General features: G+C 31.1%; 1 long non-coding RNA gene across 1 annotated transcript; it reads right to left on the bottom strand.

Moving 5' to 3' along the window:
- Positions 1–1136: 1136 nt before the first annotated feature.
- On the bottom strand, positions 1137–10549 carry LOC128999727 (uncharacterized). Its single transcript, XR_008491318.1, has 2 exons — positions 10257–10549; positions 1137–1237 (listed from the first exon to the last, which is right to left on the bottom strand). It is a non-coding gene; the product is annotated as an uncharacterized LOC128999727 (long non-coding RNA).
- Positions 10550–10773: the final 224 nt, after the last annotated feature.

Raw genomic sequence — 10773 nt, 5'->3', positions numbered from 1 at the left:
CTGGGGCTTTTAATTGGCATAACACTATTACTGTAAGGGTTTGTATTTGGCGCTTTCCCTCTGTTGAATGCTATTTATTCCTTCCAAAAGGAATACACAACTAAGACAGCCTCATAACCAAGATTTGTATCCCTGTGATTTACAACGTACACTATGGATTTCCTGCTCTACTCAGTGAGAGATTTTATAAATATAGGCCTACTTAAAAGGTGAAAAGGTTTCTTTAGACAAATTAATTGTTATCAAGGTAAATTTTATTGAAATTATATCCAGTGAGAGTTATGATTTATTGATTTGCTATCACCAACCTTAATATAAGTTTTTCCAAGCTTTTGCACATACTGGCATGTTTTGCAGTCAATTATTGTTCATTGTAGTCACATAATTTTCCTTTTATTTCCACTGCACTTTTTGTTAAGTTTAAACTCTATTCTTACATTTTATTTGTTTTAAACCATCAACCATGGTGAAACTGCATCAACCTTATTTAGCACTTTACCTCTGTATAATAATTTGGTACGTTTTATAGTTTTTTTTGTCGTCTAATAGTGTGGTTTGTCTTCTTTGGGGTTGTAACTTATTTGTAAAATAGTGGTTACCGTTGATAAGTGTATAAACATAATTTACATAAAGTTTAAGTTTTACTTTTCAAGTACCTAATAATCTTAATTTTACACCTAACAACTAATGTAGATTTATTAAATAATTTAAAATTATAATGTGACTATTATGTGTGGCCTATTAAAAACTACAGTAATGTGATTTATTTATGTGTGCTGATAAAACATACTTTCTGACAACATAAGAGAAATGAATCTTAGCTAAACTGTAGCAAAAGTGGCCCAATAGAAACAGCTGTTTCCTACCTAATCAAAACTCAACAAAATTGTATCAATTGTCATCACACATTTTCAAGTATACTTTAGTAACTTACCATTCAGCATGAACATCAGCTGACTGTTTGGATTACAATGGATGTTAACAATAAGCTGTTCATTGTTGAATCAACAATCATCTGTTAGTTGTGTTAAAGGGGGGAATTCCCAATCTCTTTTAGATACCCTAGAGATAGAAGAATTTTCTTTTAATTGCTACATAGGCAGTCCTAACTAATAAAATGATCAGAAAAAACAATGAACAATGAAAAAGTATTTATTAAAATGTCATTGCAACATACTATTCTTAAATGTAAAGTGGTCCTGTACAGTTGACATGGATGCAGAAACAAGTGTTGAATCTGAAACATAAATAATTAAGCGTAAGTAATATTGTAAAATAATGTGTTTAACATGCTGTATTGTTTTTGCATTCAATAGTATATTTCATAACAACAGTAGAAAGTGAGTCGTTATATGTTTGAGACCATATATTTGAAGTGCGAGAGCACTTTAAATATGGTAGAGAATATGTATAGAATCACTTTCACTGTTAATTTTGAATTGAATATTACTTTTTACAAAGATATATTTCTTAATTAAAACAGAGATTGGATATTTCTTTAATTATTACATTTACGAACATTACAAAATTCATTGCATTTTTTAGGTGTACCTGCAATTTAAAGTTAATATTTACATTGATTGTACAGTTTTAGCTCTTGCAAATTGAAACAGTTGACAAAACAATAGCTAATCTTCTTTGTAAATTAAAATTATTAAAAATAATGATGAATTTTTGCAGGTGATAAACACATTCTATACTCTTTGGCTGGTTTTATGCACCGCGACAGTCGCGAGTCGCGAGTCGTGCCACGTCTTGCGGCTGACAAAAATGTCACGCGACAGCGACACTTTTTTGTCGCGTAAACTCACATCCGGTGGTGGGGGAATTAAAGAAATCAGTCTGTTCTCAATCCAATGTTGTGTGTTGTGTTTTGATGTAGAAGTGATTATTAAGTTGTTTAAATATAGACCCTGTAGTGTTGTACACGTTAATGACAAAACCCCAGTTATTTAAACAACACATACAATTTACAGTTGGAATTGGGTCAACCCTCTTAAAAATGTCATTACACAATATAATGATGTAATTTATATTACAAATAAAGAGTAAAGAACTCATTTATATACTAATTATTAACATTAATCAATATAAGTATATGGAGAATATACCACGTGGAGTATGAAAAATGCTACTGTCGCGCCGCGACTGTCGCGGTGCATAAACGTGCCCATTGGATCCAATAGAACTTGAACCGCGCGCGACACATTTTTTGAAGCTGCGATTCTAAAACCTGTCGCGGGTATTTAGAGTCGCTCCGCGGCAGTTTGTCGCTGTCGCGGTGCATAAATGCTCCCATTTAACTCAATAGAACTTGAGTCGCGCCGCGACACGCGACACGCGACTGTCGCGGTGCATAAAACCGGCCTTATATGAGCAATGTTGGCTTGTATGTATGCTTGCTTGTTTGCACAATCTCAATAACAGCTTCGACAATTTCATTCAAATGCTGAAAATAATTTCTTTTATTTCTGCCCTGCTAACGTGTTTAATGCAAATAAAACTGCTAACAAAATCTGATAAAAAAATTAATTGAAAGTTAAACTTTTTTAACATTTGTCATATGAGTTGCCAAGTAACTATGTTGGTTGAACTAAACATATGCATCTCCTATCTGGGGATTAGCTATATCAAAAAACAAACTCTTCAAAATTCAAGTGATTCAAAACAAAATTCTAAGAATAGCCGTGAATGCTCCCTGGTTTGTTAGAAACAGGCATATACATGAAGAACTAGGAGTGGAGTCTATCTTGGCCTTTATTGAAAAAACCACCTCAAAATTTCTAAAATCTTTAAACAATGTTCCTGGTGCTTTAACTTTTCATCTTGGTGAAGCAACTGAGAACAGGAGGCTACGTCAAAGGCTCCCTCAAGATCTATTGGAGGAATGAAGCCTAAAGAAGATTAAATTATTCTCTAAATTAATTATGTTACAGGGTGTCTCAGATTTGGGCAAACCCACAATGTTATTTTAGTTAATTTCTTATTAATTTTGTTAACACTTCTAACCAGAAATAAATGATGCTGTAAAAAAAATAAAAAAATAACATGTCAACAAAATCAACAAAGTCAACAAAAGACTTGTAACAAGTGTTTATTACTAACAAATTACTATACTAGCAAATTACAAAATACAGTACAAAAGGGAAAACATCAGTCGCTACTATTGAGCAAAGATTACACTGAAGATTACTAGATATAGGGGAAATAGTTCCATCAAATACTAATTATTTTACTTGGCTCTCTCCTACCAACACTTCATACCCGAAGTACTGAGTCAATTCTTAGGAAAATTTGGTTTAACAGTGAAATAAGTATTTAATACTATACCGGTCATGAATTATATTTGTTTAATATAAACTAGAATTTAAACAAAATTTTCTTTTTTCAATTTTAATTTAATCAAACTGTCAAAACAATGTTTATGCAAGTACAGTCTATTATTAAACGAGTAATTTTTTTTTTACCATCGACTGTAAAATAAACTAATGTGTTGTGGACTGCCAGGTTAAAATTTCCATCATAATAAATTTAAACTCTACCAAAACTTAAAAAAGCCAAAATTAGTTGTAAGTAAAACAAGAGTTTCCATTATGTTGCTTTTACAATAGAAATAAACTATACCGAGCCATAGCTTGGTCCCTCGGTACTACATATAACAAAAACAGGTCATTTCACAGTAGTGTAGCCAAAAAGTGATTTACAAATATAGAAAACCTAGACTTTGTCATGAAATTTAGACTTGATTAGTAACAAAGTCTGATTTTTCACGTCTAAAACTATAAATGAAAAGATATTGTTTTTGATTAAAAATTTATTCAAAGAGGTAAATGAATTAATTTTAAAGCAAACTTTTAAATTAATTGTAAATTTTATTTTTTTATCCATACAATGGTCATGAAAAGTTGAAATAAAAATGTCATTGCTGGTGTCAAATTGGATTACAAATTTGAAACGTTCTATCAAGAGTAAGATCCATATTTATAATGACATAAAATGTCATTATAAAATATTATTTAGGTTTCAGATTCCTTTTTATAATTTATTTGTGTATTGTAATATATAGCAAATAACAATGAACAAACACTGCACTGGGTCTTAACATTGCATGTAAAATCTTGATATAGCTTTGAAAATTGGAGTTTTGAAAGACATTTCAAATTTTACCACCATATCTAAAATGAAAGTAAAATTTTAAAATGCCAAGTGCTTACGTGCTAACAATATATTTCTAACAAAAATACCAGCAAACCTGCCGAATAAGGGAATTTACATTTGTCCGAATTGATTTTAAATTAAATCTACGAGTATTTAAAGGACATTAGGATTAATGAGTACCTAGGTTTGCTGCTACAAGGAAACTAATAAATTGTATTTTTTAGTAAAATATTAATAGCTTAGTATAAAATAAATAAATTTGCCAAGTTTGATCAAAATATATCCTTAGACAAGCAATCTGCAAAATTTTACAATATTCTTCATAAGAATAACATGGGAATTTTAAATGTAAAATTTTGTGAACTTTCTCCGTTACCAATAATCTTACAAAACACTGTGATATACTAAATTATTTGTTTTTTTAAGCTCTTTAAAAAGGTCTAGAGAGAAATTGGGAAATTTTGTGTTTTGAGGGTCGAAAATTAGAAAACCCATTTTTTACCCCATAAAACCCCCCGTAAAACCCCGTTCCCATGGTCCGATCATGCTGGTTCGCAAACTCATTGAAGTTTGTCCTGCCTTACACCTTTAAACCAAATTTTATCAAAATTGGACAAAAATTACTCAAGTTATCGCGTTTACGGACATATATAAAAATTTGAACGAATGGTCTTTTGGCCTCTGGGGACATCAAAATGAAAAAGTAAATCAGTCCCGGGTCTAGGTCTAACCTTGCTCCTTTCGGCAATAGCTACTTCCCTAAAGGGAAATTCACAAAAAAAAGTAACGAAATAAATTTCATTGGAAAAGTAATAATTTCTAAAATCTTAATAATAAGTTTAAAATGACTTTAAAGTTAAAAAATGCCTTACTCATTTTGCCTTACTTTACAAATAAAAATCGTGATATTTTGGCTATTACTAAATTCAATTTTTTGAACTTGGTGCCATTTGTTAAAAAATTGTAAATGCTAAATAAAAGTGTTTGTGATATATTTTTTTAATCAGCCATTTATTAGTAATTTAAATAAAAAAAAAACTAAAATGGCCGCAATTTTCAAATTTTTTATTGGACCAAAATAGTTTTTCCTGGTATGGGTCTCTTCTACCTTAAGATTTAAATCAAGTTTCATAAATATCGATAGGAACATTCCAAAGATAAAAACGTTTATGTAAAAAATACACAATGGTCAATATGGTTAACGAAGCAATTTTGGATAAGCTTTACTCTTTATTTTCTTCTTATTTTGACCCAAGAAATCACTACGTATTTTATACCGCCCCTTTTCTGGATATCCTGTATAGAACTGGTGAGTTTAGAATCTAGCAAAAAGGCTTCTACCATGAAAGAAAATTTAATGTACTAATCAGCAATATAAAACACTGAAGCTCAAACACAAAACAATGGCTCTGTTGAAATAACTATCTAACACGTTTTGACGTTTCTCACGACGAAATAACTATTTCATTTCATTTCATTTCAAACAATCTTTATTCTTTTAGTACATATTTACATAGTACATTGAACAGTGTCGAAAAGTGATTCTTTATTATAACTTAAACTGTTTTCTAACTTATTTCTACAATTTTTTACCATAAAAAGAAGGCTATTTATACTATTACAATAGAGATTCTCAACAAAACAAACAACAATCGTAAATAAAATAAGAAAGTAGTAAAATATACTAAACATGCAAAAGCCCTTCAAGTCCCAGAAGGTTTTGAATTAAACTCTGGGTCAAGAAATTCTTGTATATTATACAATGCTTTAGTGGTTATAAAATCTTTAAGTTTCCTTTTTAATATTCTTGGATTTGGCTCTTGTCTTAAGGTTAATGGTAATTTGGAAAAAATAATGCTCCAGCATAAGTAGGTTTCTTTTTAAATAGTTCCAAATTATATATGGGTATTGCAATATTGTTCCTATTTCTAGTATTATAGTCATGAGTACTTCCTAATGGTTTTAGAGTATGTTCCCTTTCCTTGAAGTGGATGATAGTTTGATATATATACATCCCATAGACTGTCATTATTTTAAGTGCAATAAAATATTCTTTTACATGTGTTTTTCGTGGAAGTTTCAATATACGCCTCACCGCTTTTTTTTTATATTTAAGAATTGTATACATGTTATTTAAGCTTGTACAACCATATAAGGAGATGCCATAAGATATTATTGAATGTATATATGAAAAATAAACTAGTTTTAAGGTTTCAGTTTCACAGAAATACTGCAATCTGCTAAGGGCAAAGACACCTGAAGATATTTTAGCAATTAATTCTTGTACATGGGAGTTCCAGTTTAGATTTTGATCTATTGTTAGACCTAAAAATTTAGTTTTGTTTGTTTTACTAATTGCTTGATTTGTCCCGATATTTAGACTATCAGATGGATATTTTGCAGCCTGTGGGGTTTTAAAATTGATGAAAATTGTTTTTTCTTTATTTATTGCTAAATTATTCTGAGTGAAGTAACTAGACAAAGTGGTCATATTATTCTTAACTGATAGTTCTGTCTCACTAAAAGTTTTATCTGATATTAGCGAATTTCCCTATAGGGAAGTAGCTATTACCGTAGGTCTCATGGTAAGACCTAAGCCCGGGACTGATTTACTTTTTCATTTTGATGTCCCCAGAGGCCAATAACACCATTCGTTCAAATTTTTATATATCTATATATAGAGAGATATATACAGACTGTCCCAAAAGTCCCGGACCGGTTTAATATTTCCTAAACGACAACAGATAAATCAATAAAATTTTGCACATTAACACCACACTAAAAAATCTACTTTTTTAAGGAACTATCAGTTTTCTGTCATATCATGGGGACGTCCCACGAGGAGTCAGAAGGAAATCTTAAATAGGAGCATAGGTCAATATGCACATCAGTTTAAAGGGCTTAGCTAGCAGAGTTCAATGCCGGAAACCGCGCCCCGAAAGGATCACCCGTTACAAAATGGCGGCCGTTCAAAGATTTCTTGAACCTGCCATTTTGAATCTTTGAACGACTGCCATTTTTTACTCAGGCGTTCTTTTGAGCTTGAATTTACGGCATTGTAATCTACTAGTGAAGACCTTTAATTTGATGTGCATATCGACCTATGCTTACGCTAACAAAAATGTTCTGACTCCTAGGGCTCTGCCCCCAAATGCAAATTAAATGAATCTTTGAACCACTGTTACTCTTGACTTGGTTGTCCGTTTGAGTTTAAATTTGCAGCATTATATTCTGCTAGTAAAGACCTTTAATCTGATGTACATGTCAACCTATGCTTCTATTTAAGATTTCCTTCTGACTCCTTGCGGGACGTCCCCATGATGTGACAGAAAATTTATATTTCCATAAAAAAGTAGATTTTTAGGTGTGATGTTGATGTACCAAATCTTGTTGATTTATCTGTTGTCGTTTAGAAAATATTAAACCGGTCCGGGACTTTTGGGACAGTCTGTATATATATATATATATTACTAAGCAAATCAATATACCACAGTACCCTAAAAACATTTTATTTTATATTACTTACATGTTTCGGACATTAATGCCATGATCACATATGATACTTCAGACCGACCATACATACTCAGAAATGAATAAAAATATGCACATTCTGGATATTGAAAATAAAGGTGAAAAAATGAATACAAAGGAAGACTTTTATATTTATACTCATCATATTAATGACAAAGACAATTTACTAAACTTGACACAAATTCAAAATCAAAACGTTATATTCAATGAAATTATACATCTTAAAGAAAACACCTCCTTCCCTTAATATAAAAATTATCACCTGTTCTTTAATAAGAAATATCTAATAATGTTTGTAAATAAAAGAAACTAATAGGTTATATACTATACTGTGATCATGGCATTAATGTCCGAAACATGTAAGTAATATAAAATAAAATGTTTTTAGGGTACTGTGGTATATTGATTTGCTTAGTAACATTTAAAGTAGCCCTCATTGATATATATATATATATATATATATATATATATGTGTGTGTCCATCCGCACGATAACTTGAGTAATTTTTTTCCGATTTTGATAAAATTTGGTTTGAAGGTGTAAGGCGGGATAAACTTGAATGAGTTCGCGAACCAGCATGATCGGACTATGGGAACGGGGGTTTATGGGGGGTTTTATGGGGTAAAAATAGGTTTTTCCCATTTTTGACCCTAAAAACACAAAATTTCACAATTTCTTTTTAAACCATTTTGTAGAGCTTAAAAAAAACAAATAATTTAGTATATTGAAGCGTTATTATGCGCCTAATTGTTACGGAGAAAATTCAAAAAAATTGTAATTTTAAAATTCCCATGTTATTCTTATGGAGAATAAGTCAACTGTTGTAGTTTGCTTGTTTATGAACATATTTTGATTGATTTTGGAAAATACTTTTATTTCTTACTAAACTATTATTATTTTATAAAACATCTTTTTTACCCTCCCTATTGCAGCAAACCTAAGTACTCGTTAAACTAATTCTATTTAAATAGGAAATAAATGTGCTATTTATATGGAGGCATTTTAGTGTAAATCCAATCAGGTTAATGGAAATTCGCTTAGTCTGCAGGTTTGCTGCGGCGGGGGTATTTTTAAAGTGGCATCATCAGCATATAGAACTAATTTACTTGTGCCAGTCGGTGTTGGTATGTCTGCCAAATAACAGTTGAAAAACAAAGTTGAGAGTATTGATCCCTGTGGTATGCCATTTTTAATTTCTAAAAGTTGAGAGTTGTAATAATGTTTGAAGTTGTTAGAAAGGTTTACGATTTGGACAAACTGTTTCCTATTGGTGAAATATGATTTTATCCAATCAAAAGCTCTATCTTTAATACCTATTCTATGCAGCTTGTCTAATAAAATTGGGTGGGAAACAGAGTCAAACGCTTTACTCAAATCTATAAAAATTCCAATAGCTTTTTAATGATTATCTACTGAATCAATAACTGACTCAATCAAATCAGCCGCTGCTGTTAATACAGACTTTCCTGTTCGAAAGCCATGTTGTTCAGGCTTTAAAATATTGTTTGTTTCTAGAAATGACTCTAACTGTTTATATGCTACTTTTTCAAATATTTGAGATATTGATGGAAGGATCGCTACCGGCCGGTAATTTAGAGGATCCGCTTTATTTCCTTTCTTGTAAATAGGCTTTAATTTTGAGATTTAACTATAGAACATGACATTGTTTTTTGTAAAACGGGACCTACATGTTTTTGATTGAACGCTACATGATATGAATGAGCTAAGAAACGAAAGTTTTATTGATTTTTCAGTTTGAATTTGATCTAAAAACCATTCTTACAACCATAACTTTAACTTCATTAGTATTTTTTGTCCACTTGTCACAAACAGTGATTGTGCTGCTACAATTTTAAGCATAAGAAGTTGCAGTAAAAAAAATTAAATTCTGGCAAATAGGAGAACTTTGGGATTTTAGGAAATTATTCACCAAAATCTATATGTAATAAAATGCGATACTACATATTGAAAATCCATAATAACTAGGAGGGTTACTTTAAGATTTAACTACCGGTATCATAAATTTTGCCATACAAATTTTCCAAAGATCATAAGTGTTCATATTAATTTTAGGATAATTAAACTTCCATTAATTTTAATACTCGTGGATAAAAAATGTAAGTCACATAAAAAACCAAATATATTTCCCTGAAAACCAGATTCTTGGTACGGTAAGTTTCTTAGAGGTCTCCCAAGGAATTATAATATTATCAAAGTTAATAAACTAATATTTCATCAAGTAGCTTATTTATATATTTATAAAAAACCTTAACCCAACAAAACGATAAACACAGTATTAGCTAAACCAATCGAAATAGAATAAAAACTAATGTATCGAGTTAGAATCCAACAAAATTTACAGCAGCCTCCACTTTACAACAATAACACAATGCACTAACCAACAAGAATATAAACTCTATTGGATGAACAAAATTGACCAATACATAGGCAAAACTAAAAATTCAGCCAGTTTTTGTAGCAAACAAATCCAGCTATGGAGTGGAAACTAAAAGCATAGAAAACAAAAGCGGTCTAATATTGTGAGTAATTAATTTAACTTTGATTACCTCATTTCTTCATGGCGTTTTTCTGTAAGTGGGCAATTTTGCCGTCTTTGGAGATGTCCCCCTCGTAGGCCTGGGCTTTGGCAGCGATGCCATCCTTTCTTGGACCCTGAGGAGTGAGTCCCATGACATTGTTGCCTCCTGGTACCTTGCCAACAGCTGATCCGTGGTGTTCCACGAAGTCATGAGCAGCTTTCTTGTCGGCCATCTTGTAGAAACGTAAAGAGATGTTAACTAACGAAAGATCTGACGCGGAATGACGGCGACCGGCCGACCGCAGGCTTTTATACTTTTATCGGCACATCGCGCAGTACCAACACTCGAAACAGTATGAATCACAACTAGTAAAAAAAGGTTTGCCAACTTGTCCTATACTTACTGATTAAATTATTCGTTTTTCATAAATTTAAGTAAACAATTTTTTAAGGGTATTCTTTGAATGATAAAATATTTTAATACAAATTATGAACTTATTTGGTTGTTATGATTATTTAATATAGTAATAAATGAAATTATTAAC

This window comes from Macrosteles quadrilineatus, unplaced genomic scaffold (genome assembly GCF_028750875.1).
Source record: "Macrosteles quadrilineatus isolate MER2022 unplaced genomic scaffold, UCM_ALF_1.0 Scaffold_8__2_contigs__length_117827958, whole genome shotgun sequence".
Classification (NCBI taxonomy): domain Eukaryota; kingdom Metazoa; phylum Arthropoda; class Insecta; order Hemiptera; family Cicadellidae; genus Macrosteles; species Macrosteles quadrilineatus.
Note: the sequence above shows the minus strand (reverse complement) of the source record. Positions and strands in the feature narration are given on the sequence as shown.